General features: G+C 42.2%; 1 protein-coding gene across 5 annotated transcripts in view; it reads right to left on the bottom strand.

Moving 5' to 3' along the window:
* Nucleotides 1-26,211, bottom strand: part of ANO4 (anoctamin 4) — a 275,780-nt gene that overhangs the window by 216,401 nt on the left and 33,168 nt on the right. For 2 of the 5 annotated variants that reach the window (XM_084880417.1, XM_084880420.1), the window contains exon 1: nucleotides 24,834-25,386. The exons of 1 other annotated variant lie outside the window; for it this stretch is intronic. The gene's annotated coding sequence lies outside the window, so the exon portion shown is untranslated. Of the gene's footprint in view, nucleotides 1-24,399; nucleotides 24,504-24,833; nucleotides 25,387-26,211 lie in introns of those variants that run through there. 2 more of the 5 variants (XM_084880419.1, XM_084880418.1) reach the window with 2 other exon arrangements.

Below are 26,211 nucleotides of genomic sequence, written 5' to 3'. Positions count from 1 at the left end.
AATATAGTTTTCAACTAAATTACAGTATTTAAGCTCTCCAGCATTGGATAGTTTTTACCTTTTCCCCGTAAATACTACTAGTCTCTTTTTGACAGAACGGGAAACTGTCACACTGCTGAAAAAAATCAACAACTTAATCTATCCTGGTTTTCTACAACTATATTTAACTTACATTTGAGGATACTGAATCAGAAAAAGACCAGAGTAGTAAATTTTGACTACATTTATTCTTCTCTCTGTTACTTAGTTCATTGAAAATGACTAGAATACCATTTACAGACCTACCTGGCAACTAAATTTATTGAATGTCCTTATTTTTATATTCTTCAGGTCATTTAAAATAAGAAAAAAAAATACAGGATCAGCCTACATTTGAAAATGAGTCATACTTAGATGGGAAAATCCCCTCATAGGTTATCCAGTCCAGAGTTTCTCAGTCTTGGCACTATTGAGATTTTGGATGGAGAATTCTTTGTTGTTGGCAACTGCTGTGAGTGTACTGTAGGATGCTTAGCAATAGCTCTTGCTTCTATCCACTAAATGCCAATAACATCCCCCAAATTGTGACAATCAAACATTGCCTCCAGACATTGCCAAATATCTCCTGGGGGGCCAAGTCACCTCCTGCTGAAAAACACCAACATGCAGATTTGGAAGTCAAATTGCAGAAAAGTTCAGGAATATACTCAAAGCCACAAATCTGGAGTATAGCATCACCGGAATAAACCCAAGTTATCTGAATCTTAGACTAATGTTCTTTCAACAATACCTCTCTGTTTCTCCCATTAGATATTACTATATGAGGTTTTTTAAAAAGTTGATTTAATGATCTGATTCATAATGATGATACTTAATAATAAACATTTTTTAAAACTTTAAAAATTAGTTAACCCTATTTGCACTACATAAAAACTCCCCCATCCTCAATTTCCTTTAGCTACTTGAGGGAAATCTACAATTAAAAAAAAAAATTAGCCTGGGATCATTTAAGAATATGCCCAACTTTAGATAATTTAGGCTTCCACTACTTTTATATCTATTATTAAAGTTGACCCAAATTTTTCATGGTCTGAATGATAATACTAGGTTGTAACCAAGATACATATCTATTATCCGTCAAGTAATTTAAAATTGCAATTTTTACATTAACCTCTTTTAGTTCTCTGCCAAGTTTCTGCTCATTACATCCAAACTTCATAAAAGCCTGTCATTAAGGTAAAATTCTGTAACTGAATAGTTTTGAACTTTGCAAACCATGAACTCCAGCACATTGCTCTTTTGTAAAACAAGTACTGAATACCTAGCACACTCAACTTGCTGAATCTTGTATCTAAAGGAAGACGAGACACAATGCTTACCTTTAATAGATTTATAATCCAGTGTTTAATATACACAGTTAGTTTTTAAATGATTATATAAAAAGTGCCATGATAGCAAAAGTCAAGGACAATGAGCCAAAACTGGTGTTGTAAAGTTTCTTAAAGAAGGCTGGACTGTAGCCACGTTTTGAAGGATGACGTATTAGTGCCAATCAATCAATCAAAAGTGACAAGAATATATCAACAAAGATAATGGCAAAAGCAAAGGCAAAAAGCCATGAAATAGTGGGAACTCCAACTTGTTATTCAATCTTTCAAACTGTGAAAGGAGTGATCAAAGATTGGGTTGGAGAACTAAGAGGAGGCCAGGAGGTAAGGGTTTTCAAAAAACAAAAAACTATTCATTAGTATAGGATATATCTATACTAATAAAAGGGTAATATGCTAATTACACTGGGTCAACCAGACATCTTCTAGTCATCTGATCCTCCTTCCTGACAAAGCCACAATGGTGGGGACCAAGGCAGAGGCAGTTAGGGGTGATCAGGCTGGCAGGGGAGGGCAGTTAGGGGCAATCAAGCAGGCAGGCAGGTGAGCAGTTAGGAGCCAGCGGTCCTGGATTGCGAGAGGGATGTTCTAGATTGGAGAGGGTACAGGCCAGGCTGGGGAAACACCCTGCCCCCACCCCATGCATGAATTTCATGCACCGGGCCTCTAGTTTCTTCATAAAAGGGTTAATTTTTGTATTATGAAATTTGTATAAATATTTGTGTTACATATACTATTATCAAACCTACACATGATTGCAAAGTAAAAGTTATGTTTTTTTATAGGAGCCATAATCACAACTTCTGAGTCCTGAGTCCTGACAGCATTCTGGGGGGGGGGGGGGGGGGGGGGAATGGACCAGAGAATAATGTGAATAATCTATTGAATTCTAGGCAAATAGATTTTTCTATCACAGTTTCCCAATAGTGAATCATCTCATCACAATCCACAAGGCCATAATTTATAGATGTTGTCAGTTTAGACCAATTTATTGTCAATCAACAATCTTTAGTCTCTCCATCAGAGACTGAAGTTGCCACAGCTCACCAAATCTCATTGCAAAAATTGACTAATCTTTAGCACACTCATCCACTTCTGATCCTTTTATTTAATTTGTAAGGCTTTCAAGAATTACTTGTGCTTTGTCCCGAAACCATGTTATGCCATTTGTACTTATTATTGTAATTATGTGATTTGAGTTAAATAGCATACAAACCAATGAAATGTATAAAAAGAGAGTTGGCATTTCTCTGAAAAATAAGTTGAAAGCTTTGGAAACACTTGACAAAGCTGAGTCACATATACAGAAATAATTGCTATAGAATAAGCAACCATAGTAATGCAGCAAATCATAAAACACTAAATGAATTCTGCACTTAGGTTGTTTTCACATGTGTCTATGTCCTCCTAAGTGATGAATTACAGGCATAATTTATACAAGAAAGATAATGTAAAACACAAGTTAATGGATTCTTATTTGAAGAATTGGTCTTATTCCCACACCAAAAGATTAGCGAATCAGCTTAAGTTTTTGTTTAAAATAAAATGTTCAAGAAATGAAAATATCATAATACTTTAATGAGTTTCTCATTAAGTTTAAAATTCTTTTTCCATTGCTCCCTAAAAATCTGTCCTAACTATTTAGAGTAAAGGGGCTTCTAACTTTGTTTCTGGTGGCATTAAGAAAGTCCATTCCACATCATATGTTACCAGGAAAATGCAAATTAAAGCAATCAAATACCACTACACACCTCTTGCCAAAATCCAGATAATATCAAAACAAGTGAATAAATTATACAGTATGTTGGAAGATGATAAATACTACAGAGAAAAATTAAGCTGCAAAGGAGACAGAGAATATCAAGTAGGGTAGTTAAGGAAGACTGTGAAGAATTTAAGCTAAGTGTTGAGAGGTAAGAGTCAGCCAAGAAGACAACAGAGTAGAGTGTTCTTTGGCATAAGGAATAATAGTCCCAATAGTTGGGATTGGAAAATACATGTTGAAGGACTGGAGAAGCATGAACTAACTGAGTGTCGGGGGGAAATAGTACAAGTTGAACAAGGACATTATTTAGGTAGGAAGTCAACATATGATTTTGAGCAGAGAAATTACATGACATGACTCCTGTCTTAACCAGGTAACTCTGAGCTTCCATATTGAGAATACAGCATAACTGCAAAGTTCAAAACAGGGAGGCTGCTACAGATGATACTGTAGTCAGGAGATGACAGTGGCTTTGACTTGGGTGGCAGTGGAGGAAGTAGTGAGAAGTATTCCAACATATTCTGAACCCATCTTCTTTGCTTAAAGAAAGAACTAACCTTCCATTTTTGAGATTTTTCTTTTGGGTAAAGCAAATATAAGGCTAAAATTATTTTGGTCATCCTACATGAAGTAGATTTGTGGTCTTTAAACCCTTTTGCTCCTGTATGTCTTAAAGATTAAAACAAAGCAAAAACCTATGCATTCCCACATGAAGTTAAGTTAAAATCATCATAAACTGACACATGATTACAAAGGACATAACTTCTGGCATATGTAAATACTGAAATTTTCAAACAGAACTTTCACGTCCCACCTGGGTAGTTAATTGTATGTTTCCATCTGGGCCACAAGGTGCTCAGAGTTTGATCAAACATTGCCCTGGGTGTGTCTGTGAGGGCGTTTCTAGATGAGATTGGCACCTGTATGAGTAAAGCAATCTGCTCTCTCTAATGTGGGTAGGCTCATTCAGTCAGTGGAAGACCTGCATAGAACCAGAAGGGTGAGGAAGAGGGAACTCCTACTACCAGACTGCCTTGAGCAGGGACATGGATCTTTTCCTGCCCTTGGACTCATTTGAAATATTGACTCTTCTTGGGTCTCCAGCTGCCAGCCTTTGGACTGGAATGAACAGTAGTGGCTCTCCTGGGCCTCCCACTTGCTGAATGCAAAATGTGGGACTTCTAAGCCTCCAGAATCAAATGAGCCAATTCCTTATCTCTTAATACCTCTCTCCCTCCCACTGCCCCATGGGTGTATGTGTGTACGTTACTAATTCTGTTTCTCTCTAGAGAACCCTGTCTAATACAAACACCGTTATCCATTTTTTTAAATAAATGACCACGTTCAAGCTCTTCTTTAGCAGCTGGGAAAATTGTAGGTTTAGTTTCTCCCCCTCCCCACCTTTAATTCTTACACTGAGTCCACTTCCCACAGAACTTGATCCCAAGCTAGTCTATGTTTATGTTGGAAAGGCTGCTATTGCTCACACACTACCATACTTATTTGACAGGAGAATATTTCAAATCACTGTTCTGTTCAGGGCCCGGTGGATTTTATACCTCTGCATGATACACAACAGTAATATCTAGGGAGGATCCGAGAGATTCCCTTCTTTGTAAAATGGCAAAGAGTAATTGTGAAGGGGGAGGCGAGAGACAAAAAACTGAGCATTTATAGTCCAGAATTTGGGAACTGATGCCTTCAAAACCTGTACTTTGCTAAGTGTTTGGATATATCCCAGGAATACCTGCTTCAAGGCCCTGGAGATGACCACGCCTTTGTCTGAGCCCTACAGAATCTTCGGTGTGGTGTGTAATTGTGGCTCCGCTGCCTGGTTCCCCCAATGCTGCCCTTGGGAATGAGGAGGGCAGCCTGCTCTTCAGGCAAATGTGTTTGTTAGCAACTCAGCTCGCTCTAAGGGATGCTAACCCCAGCTTTAATTTGACATTTGGCTACGGCACCACGTCTCACCTGGCCACAAAGAAGAGCTGCAATCTAGGCTTTATGAATCTGGGAAGAATGCCACCTCAGGTTCAATGTCAATGAATAATTCTCAAAGCCTCCGCTGAGAAAAACAATACACAGGGAAGAGTGCTGGAAGGACAAGTACTACACCTACTCTTCACGTCGCTGGGCCAAATCGGATCAACAGGGAATGGGGTACCTCAACAGAACCGTACAGTTATAAAAAGGCCTTTTACAGAATTCTGCTTTGAAGCATTGCTATTAACACAAAAGTGTTGATGGACAATTGGCCATGCAAAATTTAATGACTTTCATAACAAAACGCTATGTACTCTTTATGGAGATTCCTGGGAGAAGGTCTTCTCTGATGTTGGTGCCAAGAGTGGTTATAATCAACCTGAGCAACTGGTTCCTCTTTGTTCCTGCAAGTGTCTCCTCTTCCCACAGGCTGATGGGAAGCTTGTAGCCACGACAAAGGTCCCTGTGCTTTACATTTAGGTCATTCTGACATGCAATTTAATTGCATTCCTGGTTCCATTTTGTTCCTGCCTTTTCTACCTTGCTTTTTTTTTATCTCTTTTTTACTCTGTCAAATATTATGTATTTGCATCAGCACCCTGAATTCCTCTGGTATGAGGTTATATGCACATGAATCACCATGTATGTACCTTCATGCTATAGTTTCATGCTCATTCCACAACCACCTACAGAGCTAGTTCTCTTGAAAATATTTCCTATTCTTTTAATGGTTGGAGCCATAAACATGCCATAGACTGTCACATAAAACCAAGTCAGAACAAAAGGACAACCATTAAAAAGAAATTAAAAACTAAACAGAGTACAGGAGTATTGAATCAACAGAACAACAACAAGAAGACAATAAGAAGCCCTGGATGGTTGGTTCAGCAAATTGGAGCATCATCCTGTACACCAAAGGGTTGTAGGTTCCATTCCCAGTCAGAACACATAACTGGGTTGCGGGTTCCATCCCCAGTCGCGGGAAGTACATGAGACAACTGATTGATGTTTCTTCCTCTTCCCATTGACCCCCCACTTACTCTCTCTAAAAAAGCAATTTAAAATATTCTTGGGTGAGGATTAACAAAAAAAAAATGTTTCTAAGTTTTGATCAATAACCACTTTTTGAGGTCCAACTTTGTGCCAAACATCAAGCTACAGGTAAAGAACTAAAAGGAAAATAAGAATGGTTCATGATTCAAAAAGACTGGGAGGAAGGAGAAGTTACATATGCATACTAGTACTAGTATATGTCCGTATGTCTATATGTCTGTATATATGGATATATTCACACTTATATATGGTATATCATTAACATTATGACATAAGTCTACATAACCTTATAAAAGCAGGGGCCAGTTAATGTGACCTAAGTAGATAACAGGAAAAGGGATTTTTTTTTTTATTATTATTGACTGCTGTGATTTAAGGGACTCCTTAATTCAATCAAGATCATGCTTGATTTAGTGTAAGTACAGTTAACTGTGGGGGAAATATGTCAAACTATATCACTTCTTCAGTATGACCAAGAGAACAGTCTCCAGTCCTGTCCAGTTTTGATCTCTACTTGCCCCATGCTGTGGAAACTTACCTAGTCCCCAGTGACTAGGGCGTTTTGTAGCATGATTTTCTTCCTCAATTTTGCAAGAGAAATCTAAAATCTTATAAGCAGCCTAAAATCCTTCAAAAGTCAGGGTCTGACAAAAGGGGTATCTGGCTGGGATCCAAAAAATCTTTCATGACTGTATTTTCAGTTTCGTGGCCTGAGACACCACATGATTTACAGAAACATACTTACTCTTTGGAATGCAGGCCACTGCATCACTCAAAGATAACTTCCAGAGATAAGGGAACTAGCCTTGACTCCGTCTCTGGAACATTTTATACCTTTCCCTAAAGGGAAAAAATGCGCCTCGGCTTTAGAAAGAGCTCTTTCAGCTTAAAGCCCTTGGTAAAATGTTAGGCAATGTATGATTTCCAGCCATATTTAATTCATTTCCCCCACACTCCCAAGCCCCATGATCTGAGGGTCCTTTTCTGTATCCCCACATTGTTCCTCACCCAGGTCAATCCCAATGGGCTGCCAACATCTTATACTATCAAGATCTTACTTACTATTCGCTGAAAATTCTCAGGATGAGAAATTGCTTAACATAAATTCAAATGTGTCAATATTATTGCTCAAGAAAGTAGACACCATTGATATACTTCCAATTAACCCTATTTTACACAGCTTCCCAGAGTAAGGAAATTCCCAGAATTCTCTAGGGAACCGTTTCATGCATTCCAGGGTGGTTGGCCCAGTACACACAGATGCATGAAAGCTAACCCTTTAGGAGTTCCTGATGGCCCCCTCACCCTCCTCAAATATTGTTTCTTCATCTCTCTTTAAGACACAGTTTCCTTAGCAGCAGTTATCATTTTACTTTATATGTGACCATTTTACTTTCTAGGTATATCTCCCTGCATCCTTTCAGCTCCAGGTGGTAGTCAGGTGCATATCCTACCACCTCTCACGACCTCCAATGCCACCACCTTGGTCCATCATCACCTCTGTCCTGATTTCTGCACCAGCCTCCTAGCTTGTGTGCTTACACCCTGACACACACACCCCCCCACACACACACAGACACACACACACACACACACACACACACACACACACACACACCGTACACACACAGTCTGTTTCCCATGCAACATTAAATGAAATCCTTTCGAGGCTACCAGTCAAATCATGCATCTCCTGTCCTCAAAGCACTGGCTTCCCACCTCACTCTGAGCAAACTAATTCCTACCATGACCCCTGGCTCCCAGCCTCCTCCTCTGTCACTGTGCTCTTGTGTGCCTGGCCTCCTAGCTATTGTTTAATCATGCCAAGTGTAATCTCTCCTCAGGACAGGCCTTTGCACAGGAACATTTTATCCCTTTTGTTCCCTAGGCTTGGGCACCTTTTCCCATATATCCCCTGGCTCACACCCTCACTCCCCTACCCAGGGCTCTGCTCAAATAGGACATTGCTGAGAGGACTGCTCTGGCCAGCATACTCCATGCCACCTTCATTTTCCCCTTCATTCGGCTTCATTGCACTTACAATGGCCTGACAGCAGCTTATTTATCAGCTTCTTTGTAAGTCTCCTCCTACTTAAATGTAATCTCTTTGGGAGCAGGGAGCATATTTAATTTATACTAGTAGCCTGGTGCATGAAATTCATACACATTAAAGGGGAATTAAATAGAGGAAATACTTTAATATTGCTATTTGCCCTTTCCCTATAATAGAAGTGTCAGAGATGAAAGAAAATTAGTAAGATGTATATGAAAATCTTCCTCCTTTCAGAATCTGGGGCACACCATGGGACTCAGGGTCAAGTCCCCGCCCATCTACGTGCATCTCGAAATCACACAAGATGTAAACCCAGCTGGCCCCACTCCCATTGGGTGAGATCCAGACCCTGCCAGCCCCACCCCTGTCAAGCCCTGTTAGGTGGGGGTGAGGGGGGCACACAACCTCAGGTCCCCTGGTGCACCCTCAGGTCCTCCGGCCCAACACCAGGGCGAGGGGCACAGCTTCAGTTCCCCCAGCCTGGCACCAGGGCAGGGGGTGCAGCCTGAGGTCCACCAGCCTGGGACCAGGGCAGGGGGCACAGCCTGAGGATGCTGTGAAGCCCCACTGAGCAAGGGGGTGCAGACTCAGGTCCATGCTGATTGCTAGTTACAGCTCGTTTCAAGAACCCTGCCCCCACTGTGGGCACAGCCAACTTGTGTTACAGGAACCCTGCCTCTGCTGTGGATGCAGCCATCTTGTGATGGAGTGAGGGTCAATTTGCATATTACCTCTTTATTATATAGGATACTGCTGGAGCCTGGACTAGTGCCTGGCCTTTCAGGTGATTGAAATAAGTAACTATTGAATGAGTGAAGCTTACATAAGGTCCCTTTGTTATTCCTAATGCCTAATGAGAAATCGTCTCTCCCGGGGCCCACTATTATCATTTCCACACCAGTATTCCTCATTGTATACACCAATCCTTCTAATTTGGACTGCCAGAGTGATGTTTTCTACAATCTGACCTTGTCTCTTCCTGCTCAAAATTTTGTCCAGTGCCTATAGAATACAGCAAAACCTCCTTTCCCTGTCATATTAAACCTTTGGCGATCTGTCCTAAGTCTTCTGGCTAAGCTTCATCTCCGACATCACCCCAAAGAATAAATTACATGCAGCTCCCTTATGCCCCCCAGATCTTTGCATTCGATTGTTTCTCTGTCTGGAGCCGCCTCCCCTGCTCTGCAACTCATCTGTATGGTCTCAGTGCAGATGCTACCTCCTCTGCCCCAGGACAGCCTTAAGCCTTCTCCTCCCATGCTCCACCTCCACCCTGCAGATATTTCCAAGAAAGAACATTACCTTATTTTATTATAATTATTTATTTTCAAGTCAGCTTCCCAGTGAACGGCAAACCCCTTTCAGGAAAGGGGCCTTATCTTATTAGTATTCACATTCCTAATGCTTGGCCTATAGTAAGTGTTCATTAATTGCCTCCTGAGTTAATTATAGGCAAATTAATTTATAATAAGGCAATGATACAGAAATTTGCAGAAGGATCTGAGCAACTGGCGCTCTGAATTTGGGGATGTGAAGACATTTATTAAATTCATTTGCAAATTTAAAACAAATGTTTTTTACAGTTAGATGGGCAATTCAAAATATGGACTTCTAAAGGATGACAAAAGAAACAAATGAGTCAATCACATCTACATATATAAATTTTCAATATTTCCCCCAAGTAATTTTTTCATTCATTCTTTAGAGCCTAAAGAACACTCCCTTTCTCTTCTCATCCCTCAATACTCTTGGAAATGTGTGAAGACTAGACAAGGAACTATCATAAAACCATTTTGAATAATTTATTTAAAGAAAAATACTATCTATCTACACGTACACACACTCACGTGTGTGTGTGTGGGGGGGGGGGATGGGGAGAGTAGGAAGAACACTTTAAAACACTACTGAGATTCATAAAAGAAGATCTGAATAAATAGCATATATATCCTATTTGGGGACAGGTTGGAACAATTTCATTAAAAAAATTATTCCTAAGATAATTTATAAATTTAATTTAGCCTTTCCCTAAAACATGGTTTTTTAAATAAACTAGACAATTTCTAAAGTTCATACAGAAAAAAATCAGCATGTTAAGAAGATCCAGAAAAATCCTGGAACCAAAAATAAATAAATAACAAGAGAAGATCAGCCATACCAGATACTAAAACACATAAAACCAGGGATTTAACAGTGTGCAGCTAGCCAACAAGTTGACAGTCAACAAAATAGAGCAGACTCTCCCAAAATAGTTCTAACTGCATAAGAGGATGTAATAAATGATGCTACCTTTTCAGGCAACCTTCACTCTGACCCAAGTAAACATCATCTTTCTCAAGAATTACCACATCCCAGGCTAGGGACAGACACATTGTTCAAAAAAATGTTTGGAGGGAAACTGGGTAGTTATTGGTGGAAAATAAAATTGAATTTCTATTTCATTACTACACCAAAAATAAGTGTGAACTAACGGCACAGGCAAAAATAAAATCAGAAAAAGAAATTGTGAAAGAGCCAGTGTTATGTTCCCAGAGTGGGTTAGGCTTTTCTGATTATTATCCCAAATCCAGAAACTACAAAAGACAACTTTAACTACATGAAAATAAAGAAGTTCTTATGCTCAGAATATCACATATAATATCAAAAGACAAATGACAGATTAGGGGGGGAATCATAAGGAAATGTTCATTGCTTTAACATATAAGAGCTCCCAAAACTCAAAAAGGCCAACATTCAACTTTTACAAGTGAGTTCACAAAGGGCACCAACAGACTGTTTACAGAAGAGGAAAACACGAGGGAAACACATGAGAAGATGCTCAAACTAAACTCTGCATGTAGCAGACCAGCGAATACCAGAATATTAGTGGATTTAGCAGTGAGGAAGGATACCAGAATTCTCCGTTACTGGTCGGAGTGTAAATTATCACACTTCTGTCAACTTGGTAAGGGCTATCAACATTTTAAACTCACATGCCCTGTGACCCAGGCATCCATTCTACTTTTAGAAATCCTTCCTATATACTTACTGGTATATCACCACTTCTCCCTTAGTCACCCTCCCCGCATCTATACCAATTCCATTCTGTCAGCTATTCTCTCCAGGAAACTGCAAGCTACAAGGCACTACCTGAGGAGCAACCACCCCTAACACCTCTTAAATATCAAAAAATATATATATAAAAATAGCCAGCCAGCATGGCTCAGTGGTTGAGTATTGACCCATGGATCAGGAGGTCATGGTTCAATTCCAGTCAGGGTACATGCCCGGATTGTGAGCTCAACCCCCAGGAAAGGGCATGTAGGAGTCAGTCAATCAATGATTCTCTCTCATCATTGATGTTTCCATCTCTCTCTCCCTGTCCCTTCCTGTTTAAATTTACACACACACACACACACACTCTCTCTCTCTCTCTCTCTCTCTCTCTCTCTCTCTCTCTCTCTCTCTCTAAGGGCCCAGTACACGAATTTGTGCACCTTGAAAGGAACTGAGGGCCATGACTGTGGTAGACATCCTTCGTGCCCCAGCCTGGCCCCTCCCACTGCAACTTCCCCCCACCCGAGTCCCATCTGCCAGCAGCCCCACTCCTGCTGCCATCACTCCCATGCACTGATGGCACTGGTCCCACTTGTACCCGCTGATGGTGCAGAGTAATTGGGGCCATTGTCAGCAGCAGGTATGAGTGATGGCTGCTGCCATGATTGCCCCTCAGGAGCAGGGGGATGAGGTGAGACCCTCAGGGACTATTGGGGCTAGCAGCCACTGCTCACACCCACTGACAGCACCAAGTGATCGGACCGTGCCAGGTGCCTGCTGTGGGTGTAAGCAGGGCTGCCAACAGAAGGTACAAGAGGCAGCTGCCAACCCCAATTGCCCCTCAGGAGCAAGGGGAGGTGAAGCCCCAATGGGCAATCAGGGCCAGCAGCTGCCATTCATACCCACTGACAGCACCAAGCAATTGAGGCTGGTGCCAGGTGCCCGCAGTAGGTACGAGTGGTAGCTCTGGCATTGACAGTGGGTGCAAAGGCCGGGTGGAACCATGGCACACAGAAGCGAAGAATTTTCAGTAACCACCAGAGGCTCACCCAGATGACAGCAACCGGCATCCCATCCTGGTCTGGAGCCACTGATCACCTGCTCCACCATCCCGCCACTGGCTAATGTCTTCCATGTTCTACACGTGCCCCCTGGTGGTCAGCACACATCATAGCAACCGGTTGTTTGGTTGTTTAGTTCTTCGGTTGCTCTGCTGTTCGGTCTATTTGAATATTAGGGTTTTATATATATAGATGTATGTATGTATTTTTTAAATGAATTTAATATTATTTGCTGCCATTTTGCTCAGTTTTCTCTTTTCTTGTCAGAAAGTCACTTACTGTGTCTAATAGGTCCCTCCTCCCATGGATCCCTGTAGCCATGTAGTCCTTCAGTTCCCCTGTTCATATATCTCTGAGTCAGACTTACAATCCAAGTGAATTCCAAATCACAACAAGCATGTAAGTGACTGATAACAAAAACTGTGAACTCCCTCCAAAAAGCTTCATCAGAAAACCATTAATCAGAGACATGAAGAAGAAAGGATGATCATAATTATTAAGGAAAAGTTCTGCTAAGATAAGCAAACACACACATACATTTGTGTGTACCTGTTTTCTAATACCAGGGAGACAAATAAAGATAATAACAAGTTAAACAATTATTGGGCAATATAACCACCTTGAAGGCACTGAGCTAAGCATTTTCTCTTCACTATCTCATTTATGATAACATCCACAGCAACCCAATGAGGTAGAGGCTGTTAGTTATCCCATTTTTATAACTGGGGACAATTATATGCACAGTGACTAACCTGCCCACGGTCCAAAGGTGAGTTAGTGGCAAAGGCAGGATGGGAACAGGACGGTCTGCCCCAGGGCCCAGGCTCATCACCACCAGGAGATACTTTCCTGTAGGTCCTAATTCTTTTAGAAGCAAGGTAGAACGAATGGGTGAAAAGATTGCTTGGAATAGAATGAAACACTGATACTGAGTTCAAGAGCACAACGAATAGAGAGTGGGAATTTGAGGAAATCCATAAATATTGCTTTATTTTTCTCTCTCTCTCTCTCTCCAAGCACCATTTCCATTATACAACTCACCCAGATGTTCCACATTAGGCAGAACCTGTTTTGGTAAATGTTGGTCATTGATAAACATATGTTTCTCTGGCTTTCCCCTCTCCCTCATCTCTCCCTCCTTTCTTCCCAAATTTAAAAACCTTCCTAAACTGCTTGTGTGTTCACTTTCCAGTCCACTTCCACTTCGGTCTCTTAAAGAGCTATGTTAGCTGCTGATGTCAAATCATGTCTCTATCCCTTCCCAGGGTTAGAGCTCACTACTCTCAACTTACCAGGCTGCAGAGGAACACCCCAACTTGTTCCCTTCAAACTCAAACAAGAAACAGGCCCTTTTCTTCCCCACGCTCTTCATCTAAATTCTGACAACTTTACCCTTGAGTCAAATACTCATGAGCCTTGAAGTCCACAGTACTTTTCCTTTCCATCAATTCAAGAACTAAAAGCTTGTTTATAATTCTTGTTCCTAAGTACTCCCAATTGTTTCAACTGCTGAATTTGTCGGGGGGGGGGGAGGGGGGTGTGCACTCTCAAGATTGTGGTTTATGATAGACTTAGATAGAAAGCAAATATAACAACAGTGAGCTAAAAGCAGTGAATGGAGAGAAGATAATTTTAACATAATGTATAAGTTTTTAAAAAATGGAAAGAAAGCCCAAATGTGAAGAAAATAGTAGCAAAGACATTTATTTTCTTTGTCTCCATAATGCTTACACCACCTGACATGCTCTGTAAAGGCTAAGGTTCTTGTCTTGTCCTCCCAGAAAGATGTTGACTGCTTTGTTCACTTTGTCACATTTCCAGTGCCTAGAACTGAGCCTGAAGCAAAGTAAGTACTTGAGGAATGAATGAGTGAATGAATGAAACTTCTTTTCTATCTCATTATCTCTTGCTCCATGCTCTGCCCAGGATATCTTGAGATCCTCCTTGCCTCTCCTCAATCCTCTGAGGTTACTTTCAGGCTGAGAAGCCATCTGATCAGATCCAATGCTGAGATGCACAAAACTTAACTTGCCACTCCCTAAACATTTGTTACCTGATTCTTTCAGGGGGAAAAAAAAATACAAAGGAAGGAAGAGGCACACCAGAAATCATACTTTAAGGATGAACTTAATCATCAGAGACAGAAAAATCCTAAGCCACTAGCTTATGCATGCATATCCCAGCTGGTTCTTAAAATGATTGTATTCCTTCTAACTAGCATGAAGTTAATTGCCAAAGAAAAAGAAACATAACTACATTATAAGTAATAAACCACCAAGGGGCCATGGAGATTTTACACTCTGGACAGTATATTAACAGATACTTCAGTGACCTCAATCTGTAAATCTAACGGATTGATTTAGGTTAGATTTCCTGGCTTCACTTCCTTGTGATGACTTTGAACGTCAAAGCGTACCCTCAAGGGCAAAAGGGATGGTTGAGAAGCAATCCTATGCAGTTGTGTACTGAGCGACTGCCCTTCTTCCCCGCTGAACACAGCCTTTTGACTTAATTAAACCTGAGGAGAGATTCCAAACAAATTTCCATTTGGCTTTTTCTAGACCATATTAATGATCTTCCAACTTTCAGAAACAGACTGCCATTTAGATACTACTCCCATTTCCCCTATCCAAAGACCCCTTTCCTTCCTCTGCATTTTCCATTCCCCTTCCCTCAGGCCCCTACTCTGCCAACTGCCCACCAAAGCCACCTCATTATTGACATATTATCAAATCTCTAGCCAGCTCCTCTTTCTAGAATGCCCTTTCTTCCCTCTGCCTTACTGTACATCTACAGCCTACTAGAGTCTCTATTTATAACAGCCTTCATTGTAACCAGGTCATCAACACATGGAGAAAATCCTGATTTGTAGTCTTTTTGGGGACAGAAATTATGCTGTTACTTTTTTTAAATTTAAATCTTTTTTTGTTGTTGTTTTTCAATTACAGTTGACATACAAAATAATATTAGTTTCAGGTGTATACCCCAGTAATTAGACACAGTGATCATCCTGATAAATCTTATACCCATCTATCCCGTTTCCCTGAAAATAAGACAGTGTCTTATATTAATTTTTTCTCCCAAAGTTGCACTAGGTCTTATTTTCAGGGGATGTCTTATCTTTCCATGCACTATGTCTTATTTTCGGAGGATGTCTTATTTTTGGGGAAACACGGTAACACCATACATAGTTATTAGAATATTACTGGCTGTACTTTACATCCCCCTGGCTATTCTGTAACAACCAAGTTGTAGTTCTTAATCCCACCACCTTTTTTTGCCAATCTCCTAATCCTCCTCTCATCTGGCAACTGTCAAAGTGTTCTCTATATCTATAACTCTATGTTCTGTTCTGCTTGTTTATTTTTTTATATTCAATCACTGATATATATGCATTTATTGCCATTTTATTATTTATACATATTTTTACCTTCTTTTTCTTCTTAAAGACTCTATTTCATGTAATACTGATTTGGTGGCAATTAACTCCTTTAGCATTTTCTTGTCTGGGAAGTTCTTTATATGATTTTTTATTCTAAATTATAGCTTTGCTGGATGGAGTAATCTTGATTGCAGGTCATTACTTTTCATCACTTTGAATATTTCTTGCCAATCCTTTCTGGCCTGCAAAGTTTCCATTGAGAAATCAGCTGACAGTCTTATGGGTAACTAATGGCTTTTCTCTTGCTGCTTTTAAAAGTCTCTCTTTGTCTTTAACCTTTTGCATTTTAATTATGATGTGTCTTGGTGTGGGCCTCTTTGGGTTCATCTTGTTTGGGGTTCTATACTTTTTGGACTTGTATGTTTATTTCCTTCACCAGGTTAGAGATGTTTTCTGTCATTATTTTTTCAAATAAGTTTTCATTTCTTGTTCTCTTTTCTCCTTCAACCATACCCACGATGCAAACATTGGTATGCTTGAAGTTGTCCCAGAGGTTCTTTACACTATCTTCATTTTTTAAAATTCGTTTGGCTGTTCTGATTGGATGTTTTTTGCTTCCTCATATTTCAAATCATTGATTTGATTCTCAGCTTCATCTACTCTACTGTTGATTCCCTGTAAATTAGTCTTCATTCCTGACTGGTTGTTTTTTATGGTTTTCACATAATTTTTTATGCCACTAAAGTTCTCATTAAGTGCATTGAGCATCCTTATAACCAGTGTTTTGAACTCTACATCTAGTAGGTTGCTCGTTTCCATTTTGCTTGGTTCTTTTTCTGGTGTTTTTTTCTGTTCTTTCATTTGGGACATGTTTCTTTGTCTCCTTGCTTTGGCAGCCTCCCTGTGTTTGTTTTATGTACTAGGTATAGTTGCTACATCTCCTGGACTTGGTAGATTGACATTATATAGTAGGTGTTCTGTAGGATCCAGTGACTCAGCCTCCCCAACACTGAGCTGAGGCACTGCAGGTATGCCTCCTGCAAGCCCCCAATTTAGGCTGTGTACATTATCCTGTTGTATTTGAGAGCCTTGATTGCTATTGGCACATCACTGGGAGGAATTCACCCTCAAGCCAGTCTACTGCAAAGACTAGCTATGATCATTGACCACAGTGGAGGATCAGCTATGCAGGGACTTACCCCACAAAGCAGGACTTACTTTAGCAGGGCTCTGATACCCACTGAGTTCACCTCTTGAGTGTGTTGCTTTGGATGTGGTTAAGGAGTGCTTTGACATGGTCTGAAGCTGTCCACCAGGTGTACTAGCTCTGGGGCCTCCCAGGAGGTGCAGACCAAGGTCAGCAGTCACCTGTGTTCTGCCTAGTTAGCTATAAAGCAATATGCAGATGGCTATTACTTGTGTTGGGCTTGGAGATACCCTGATGAGTCAAACTGCGAACCAAAGTGGTGGCTGCTAGTGCCAGACCTGGGGTCACTTATCAATAAGTATCAGGCATTCTGAGGCCAGATGCTGTTTGAGAGATTTTAGGAAAGTCTGAAGCATGAGCCAAGATAGACAATTCATATGGGAATGCCACTAGAAGCAGCTTGGGTGAGCCCAAAAATTTGGTGTAGAGTCTCAGGGAATCACCAGGAATCACCAGGCAAATAGTATGGACTAGACTGATGGAGAGTCAGCTATGGTTCCTGCCAGCCAGTCGTGTGGGAGTGGGGAGGAATCTCAAAAAGGGAACAAAGGCTTCTGCCAGCACTTCTGTCTAGCAGAAAGTGCCCAGCTCTTGCCCTAATGCCATATAATTCCTTTCCTCACCCTATGTCCCTGGTGCCCTTCAAGCTGTTACCACAGTGCTAGAGCTCAAATGGAGCAAGTCCAGGTAAGTCTGTGCATGGGCCCTTTAAGAGGAACTGCCTGGGGCTCCAGTAGCTTCCATCTCCCTCAACCACAATCCCTACTGGTTTTCACAGCCAAAAGTTTTTGGGACTTCTCTTCCTGGCACTAGAATCCTGAGATGTAGGATCAGCCCATTTTGCGTCTCCACCCCCTCCTACCAGTCTCAGTGGGGCTTCTTCTTTAATTCCCTTGCTGTAGGACTTCCATTCATCTGGATTTCAGGTGGTTCTGAAGGATGGTTGTTCTCCAATTTACTTGTAATTTTGATGTGGTTGTGGGAGGAGGTAAATACCACATTTACCTACGCTGCCATCTTGACTATATGACTTTTTTTTATTCTTTAATCTTTCATTATTGGTGACCTAACACAATGCTTTGCTTTTAAAAGACACTTAATAAATTCTTGCTGTTTACTTTTTTGGAATTCATTTAGAGGCAGAGACCTCTTCTGAGGTTTGCAAAGAATTTCTAATGGCTGCCAAACTCTTGAGCCTTCTCACTATAATTCATACAATCACATTGTGCTGAAAAATTCCTTTTCTACATAGAGCAGTAGTCACCAATATAAAACCATCACCAATGTAGATTAGGATAGTCATTCCTAATCTACATGTTCAATCATTGAGTACTGAACTAGACCTTGCAGTACAGAGATAAAAATAAAGTCCCTGTCTTCAAGAAACAAAATGTATATTTGGGAGAGAGAGACAAGTAGACAAATAATGACAGTATAGTCTATTAAGTGCTATTAAATCTTTGTACTAAGGAATGCAAGAGACAGACATGTACATGCTCAGCTTTGTACAATAAGAGTCACACAAAGGTTATAAGAGTCAAAAAGCTCCCATGGGAGGTGATATCTGAACTTGCCCTGGAAATTAGTCTGAAGAGAAAGGAGAGACATTCCAGGCAGAAGAAACAGAATGTGCAAGGCACTAAGGAAAGTGAGAGTTACTATTTCTGAGCATTGCAAATGTTTTGGTTCTTCTGGAACACTCCAGGGGGTTGCAGAAGAGGCAGAACAAAAAGGCAAGGGTTATCTGTTATGATGGACCTGGTATGCATGACCAATTTACGATATTGAAACTAGAGGCCCAATGCACAGGTAGGGTCCCTAAGCCTGGCCGGCGATCAGAGCCCATCAGGTTCCCCGCATCCTGGCCTCTCTACCTCCTCCTTCCCTTGCTCCCTCAGCACCCTACCACTGCTGGTCACCAACCATGTTCCGCGCCACCCCCTGGCGGTCAGCGCACATCATAGCGAGTGATCGAACTCCCAGTCTCTTCCTCAAACTCCTGAGGGGACAATTTGCATATTAGCCTTTTATTATATAGGATTCTGCTTTTCTTATGAACATTCCAAGAATTTCATAAACCCTATGCTTAAGTCTTCCCTCATGCTTAACTATTTAGTTGATTATTTATTTCTATTTTGCAGAGGGGGTGATGCTTATTCGCCCCCTGATGCTTATTCACCTGCAATTTGTTCCATGGACACTGTGCAATTCAGACTATCAATTGAGGATTTCAGGCAACAGGTTAAGTTTGGCCAAAGAATGGGATTGTCATTTCTTAAATAAGAACAATAGAGCAAACAAGCTTAGCTAATTAATCTCTTTTGTTCAGTCAGGTAACAAAATCAGAAGCTAAAAATACTGTGTTGGAAAACTGTACGATTATGTGTCATGATGACAGCAAAGGTGTCTTTTTATTAAAGGAACTTCTCCATCAAATAATCATGGGCAAGAACTGTTTTTTTTACTGGATTTTTTTAAAAAACCATGTGACGCCGAAACCAGTTTGGCTCAGTGAATAGAGCGTTACCTTGCAGACTGATGGGTCCCAGGTTCGATTACAGTCAAGGGCATATATCTTGGTTGGGGCACATCCCCAGTAGGGGATGTGCAGGAAGCAGCTGATCGATGTTTCTCTCTCATCGATGTTTCTAACTATCTAACCCTCTCTCTTCCTCTCTCTAAAAAAAATCAATAATTTTTTTTTTTTAAAGAAAGAAACCATGTGACACAGTAAGCAATCACTGGCTGAGCAGAAAAAGATGATCAGCTCCATGAAGCATATCTAGATTCTGAACTTCCTCAAAGCAGTGGCTGCATCCAGCTGTCTCACCACTGATTTCAACTGTCTGGCATTAGGGTGAACACAATAGGTGCTCAGTAAATAGTACATGAATGAATGGATGAAGAAATGAATCCATAACTACCACCCCCTCTCTGCAAGACAAATAATCAACTAAATAGTTGAAGCATAAGGGAAGTCTTAAGCATAGGGTTTGTGTAAAATTCTTGAAATGTTCATAAGAAAAGCAGAATTTCAATATAAAAATGCACTTCCACATAAGCATGAACAAATTACCATAAACAATTTGCTTGATGTGACTCACTCTGACTGGTGCAGCCTCATAATCTGCCTGAAATGAACCCAGAAATAATGGACCCCAGTGAATTAGATACCACAAAGTAGTTTTGTGAGCAATGAAAGGCACAGCGAGTGTCAGCTATGCTTTGTGGAAGGACCCCACACCAGGAATGAAACAGGGGTCTGAGTAAATCCATGAACATTGCACTAAACTGTCCGGCCGAGGTGCTGAACAGGTCTCCTACCCTGAGGAAGGCACTTAACTTCCCTGGGCCTCAGCTTCCCTATCTAGAAAGGAAGAGGGTAGGTGACCTCAAGGTCCCTTTGGGTGGTAAGGAGAGACATTTCAAGACGTCCCAGGATAAGGAGCATGTCATCATATACACATGAGCTCTGCCCATGCAGGTTCACCATTATCACACTTTTCTGAGGAACTCTCATCTCATGTCACCGCCATAGTTCTTTGGGCTTTGTAGGGTCAAGGGAAGGTCTAGCCCGTCCCCTCCAGGATGAGTCTGCTATTATACTTTAGAAATTACCATCTACCTAGTCAACATCAGAGGTAAAATAACAGTTCACAGTTTGTAATGGGTCAGGGAGCCCTCTGAGATCATCTGGCCCAAGCCCAACATAGAAGACATGAGTTTGAAAATTACAGCCAGTTAGTGGCTAGAGCTGGACTAGAACCTGGGAGCCTGAAGACATCCTGTTGTGACTGGCCAGGGTCTCTGATGATCTCCAGACACTCATTCCCTCTCTGACACTCACAGGAGGTCCCCAGTGGGAGACCAACTGGGAAAATGTAAGTAAGTGAATTCCTGCTGTATTACAATATGTCTGCTTTCTATAAGAACTGGCTGTTGGCTCCCATAAGCCGGGAGAGGGCTAATTAAGGGTCTAAGATTTCTATTAGAGAAAAGGCCCTCAAAACCTGTCACTATGTGTTTTTTACCAACCTCTTAGCTCTTCAGACTTAGGACCCAATGGTATTTCTGGAGAATTAAATGCTAACTAACTATAGGGAAGAATTTTCCCCTTTCATCTTGCATTATTTCGGGGCTGTGATTTGGTTCTCCTCCAAAATTCTGCCATCTCCCTCTACCACCCATGAGATATAACTTGCAACACAAACATTTATGACAGTCTGGTTAGGAGGTTATACTACTGAGGACATGATGTGTTTCTGCAAAGCTGATCTAATGACTATAGTCCTAAACGAATTCGGTGAGGAAACCTGGGTCAAAATGCAGCCTTCAACATGGCTCGTGAGCATTTCTCCCATGTTATACAATCTGTCTGCGTTGCCAATTGCCTAGCACGTTCCTTTCAAAGTGGATCACCAGAGCTGGTGTCAGAAGTGGTTCTGAATCTCTGTTAAAGAAGGGTCCTTCCTCTAAGCAACTTTAGGTGGGAGTTTTGCATTACTCATTTTACTCAGTTTAAAAAAAAAAAAAAGGCTTGACTTAATTACATTGGGAAAAGCAACAGAAAAATTCAGCCAACATTCTTAATGACACTGTTCATTCCAGTTCCCAGAGAAAGGTTATATCCCATAATCAAATGATTTTACTTCGTATGACCCACAAGCTCCCCCTCTTAACACAAAGACCTTTTAGATAGTAAATATGTCAGGATTTAAGGGCAGTCCACCCTAGACAGACGCAGGATGTCATGAATTAAAATGCAAAACTGATTCTATTTCTGGTCCTGGCAATCAGCGATGGGAAACGGTTTCAACGACAGGAATGTCTGCAGGAGCATGAGGTTATATTTATATTAATGGGAGCAAATTCTTCTTTCAGCTGTGTGATTACAGGTTGAGCACTGGAGTTTGGTTACTAAAAGAGAAGCTGGAGCAACCTCTTCCTTAATCACCAAACCAATTTTCACTGAATTTATATGTGTACACATATGCAGGTTTACGTATAGAAACGTATATAAAGCCAAAGTGGGAGAGAGAGAACACAGAAAGAAAGAGGATAAAAATGGAAAGCAGTGACTCACAATATAAACTGCTGGATTCAAATTTTAAAACAATACCGAAAAGAAACAGTGAGAACACTGTTTCGATGATAGCTGTCATTAAGAAATGTGCAAAGTGAATTACTGCATCAACGCCAATCGAGGTGATTCTAGAGGCATTTCAAGTAACTTCAACTTGCCAGGGTTGCAGGCAAAAATCAGTTGCAAGGCACAGCAGCTAGATTAGCAAGTGCAAATAAAATGTTGGGGTGATTTCATCACACCAAGAGGCTAAAAGGGTTTTACTCAGTACTGCTTTTGTTCATTTTTTCTGCAGTAGTTTTCTATGCTGCAGCTGGAGACCCTGCAAAGGAATTAACATGACACTGCGCCCTGAGACAAGGAAGGGCTGAAGAAAGGCTCTCCAGATTCAAAGCAATTCCCAAAGGTGTTCTAGGGAGGAGGGGTGTGAGGAATAGGGAAATCCCTACCAGGAAGGGGGAAAAAAAGTTAGCTAGAGGACAGAGAATGCTAAGCAATTTCTCAGTATCTCAGAAATGTTTCTTCTATTCTCTAAGTGAGCATGCTGCAGCTATTAAAAATATGAACACATAATAGTCACTAGTAAATGGTACATTAGTGTCTATGCATATATATATATGCACATATATATACATATGTGCATATATATAACGTATACACACACACATACATATATATATATATATATATATATATATATATATATGCAGTTGTGATTGCAGAGATCAACACTGTTCAGCAAAATTAAGCAAGTCTAGGAATTAATCTCATAGCTAAAGTTGCTACTAATCAAAATGAAGTCTTTCCCAGTCACATCTGAAATTGCCCACAGTGTGAAATATGCGTCTATTTTTATGACACCCAAGTTGATTAATGCTTCAAGCTGAGTGGCCAAACACCTGATAAAATTCCTTGCTATTGGACCAAAGAATTTTAAGCAAAGAAAGAAAACACTATTAAGGGTGAAAAGAAATAACTAAGCATTGAAGAATCATCAAAGGAACAGAGAAGTCTGCTAGACAAAGCACAATCTTGCAGGGAGCCCTAATCAGGGAAGGAAAGAGTGGATTTTAAGAGGGCTCAGCTAAATAATGCTGAAAGTAACTGAATCATTGTTTAAAGATTCAGAGAATGCAGTGCACACGGATCTTAATTCATTGCCGTTGCTGTTAACCCTCGGTGGCTGTCCTCTGCCGCTGGACTGTCATTTAAAACAAGAGCAAGAATTCGCAGAGATTTATATGCATGCTCCCCTAGACGCAAAGAACCCTCCACCAAAACTAAAACACCAAACCTTTTTACTCAGGACTCAGGGAACAGGTAAAAGCATAAGAAAAATCCACCCGGGGTGGTGGAAAGAAAAGTGGTGAGAATGAGCAGGACATTGAGGAACTTGACATACCCAACTCCCAGGCAACAGGGGAAGAGACCAGCAAGTTCCCTCCACAGTGTTTCCCTCCTTTATGTCCCATCCCCCACCCCCCAAACTCCCAAATCACATGTATGAGTACAGTATCTTATAGACCACCGTCTGAATCCCACGGAATGGGAAGCTTCCCGAGAGTGAAATGGACCAGAATTAGAAATCAGAGAAGATGACCCATTTCCCAGCCCAAGACTAGAAAAGAACGAAGCAGAATGTTTATTCTTTGGAATGCTGCATTGACCAAAATAATTCAACACACCTGCTACCAAAAGTAAATAAATAAATAAATAAATAAAATCCAAAAAATTAAAAGAGGAAGAAGAAAATGTCCCTGTGAGGAGAGACCCCCTTCAGTCACGGGCTCCACAAGGTGAGAACTATACCAAAATGTTCTCGGCTTCCCTTGGGCCTCAAGAGGCAGCCAGGGATGGACTTGAAGTTGGGGCACTCTCTGCAGCGAGCCTCAGGGGACCAGCTGAACCATCGGAACCCGATTCCAAGAGGAATGCCCGGGGGTAAACCATCTGCCCGCAGATACCGCAGCACACATGTTCTTCCCTGGAAACCTGCTTATTTTCTCTTGGAAAAAGTCTGGCCGTTCTCACCGCCTCACCGCATTTTAGCTCCCCGCGGGAGGATGAAACTATGTTGTCAACTCAAAAAGGTTCCCACAGTCGTCACACTACCCTCCAAACATGATGCAAAACAGGGTTTGCAGAACAGGCACCCTGAGACTCCGCAGGGAACACAGCGATGAGGTCATGCAGTCTAACCCCATGAGCCCGTGCAGGATTCCACACACCCCCTTCCTCCCCTCCCCCCCCCCCCCCACTGCCAACGTTACTGCCCAACTTGTTCAAGCCACAAGGTCCAGGGCTATCCTGGACCCACCGGCAGGTGTGCCAAGCACCGCTGCCCGCAGCGGACTCCGACCTCACTCCTGCATGTGCTCGCCTTCCCCGGAAAGATGGAAGAGTTTGCCTTACGGAATGGATCAGCCCCAAGCCTTCCGGATTCCCAGAGGGTGTCCCTCCAGACGCCAAGAATTCATCTTGCCCAAATGTGCCAGTGCCCCCTGCACAGATCCCCCTGCACACTGCTGCAATTCGCCATCCCGAACACATCTCCCCAGATGCCGCCGCTTCAAGGACAAAGAGAGAGAAGTGCTTCTGTTCCCATCACAGCGCCGGAGCCGGGGTTGATGGCAAAGAATTAAAAAAAAATCAAGAGGCAGGGCGATCCGGACACACGACTCCTGGCATGTGAGGGAGCTCCCCTGACATGGATGCATGTAAACAGGGGGGACCGCAGAGAGAAGGTCACCAGGCTGAGCTGGGAAGAGTGAGCAGAAAGGGAGAGAGAGAGAGCGAGAGCGTTTGGTTCACTGCCGCAGACCAGCTCATTCAAGGCAGGCACTTACCATAAAAATAGAAAGAGTCAACAGAAGGAGAAGGGATCCTTCCTCAGCGGCTCCGGCAGGAAAAGAAATCCACCATCAGGCTCCAGGCAGGGCTGGGGCTGCAGCCAGCAAAGTGATGAAAGGCGAGAAAACCACCACACAGGAGCCCTCTTCCGCCTCCCCGGGGGCCCGCATACAGTTGTCTGTGCTGTCAAAACCCCGAGAAGTCTGGAGCAGGACTCTCCGGAGAGCGAGCCGGAGGGAAAGCAGCCTGGCGGCTCTCAGCAGCCTCAGAGCATCACGCCGGGGGACTGGTCCTCGCCCAGGACTGGTCCTCCCCCGGGTGCAAGGGCAGCAAGGTCCTGGGAGGCTGAGCAGCGCACCGGGTCGGGGTCAGGGAGGCGAGAAGAGGAGCCTCTTTGGCGTGGAAGGAACTGCCAGCGAGAAGATCAGTATTCCACATCAGTTATTGCCAGCGACCAATCAGCCCAGCCAGGGGGCCGTGTCAGCTTGCAAGAGAGCAGCCACCGCTGACAGCCGGTTCTGAGAGGCAGCACAGCCCCCTGCCTCCACCGAAGTTTAGAGAGATGAGAGGTTTACCTTCCCCTCAGCTGCTGATAAGATCTGCTTGTTATTAAAAAAACAAGAAGCAACGCCCCGTCGTTACACCAGCCACTCGGGAAGTTTTTCCCCTGTACACCCCATGGCATCTGGATCAGAAGCCAACCTGAAACCCACTGTAAGTGATGGTGATGGCCTCTCACAGACCAGACAGCCCCGCTCATGTGCCCAGAGAGAGGTCACCGCGAGAATAGCAATGGCACTTTGCCCCAAAGCACAGGATGACATGACCGGGGACCGGCCTCCCTTATTTCACGAGTGAGAAATGTAGACAGAAAAGGGGAAGGGTCTCTCAGAAATCTGCACCTCTGCTCATTCATTTTCTTGGGCAATACGTTCAGGATGAGTTTATAAAGATGGCAAATGTTTTTCCTCGGAGGTCTTCTGAAATCACCCATAAGGCACAGACTATGCGGTTCTGGATAAACAACCCTGTGAACTTCACAGTGCCCCTGAAGTCTGAGGAAGTCTGAGCTAGACCAAGGGGAGCAGCCAAGGAGAAATCCCACACTGGTGACTACAGGATGATGAGGGATTGTACACTCCTCCCACTTGCCTTTCCCCCCATTCTGTTTTCATAGGAAGCCTATGCACTCAGTACCCATATTAATTACTCAGAGTTAGGTCATGATTACATTGGGAAAGTAAGCTCTAAATGCCAGTCGAATTGGGCTCCACCGTAAAACATCATAACTTTTCATTTTTTAGCTTGGAGAGATTGTCCTGGATCACCTGTTATTTTGGGGGGGGTTTTTTTTTGTGTGTGTGTGTGTATGTT

Source organism: Pipistrellus hanaki (genome assembly GCF_964339955.1).
Source record: "Pipistrellus hanaki genome assembly, chromosome: 3".
NCBI classification, from domain to species: Eukaryota; Metazoa; Chordata; class Mammalia; order Chiroptera; family Vespertilionidae; genus Pipistrellus; species Pipistrellus hanaki.
The sequence above is the reverse complement of the archived record's forward strand: the minus strand, read 5'-3'. Positions and strand labels throughout refer to the sequence as shown.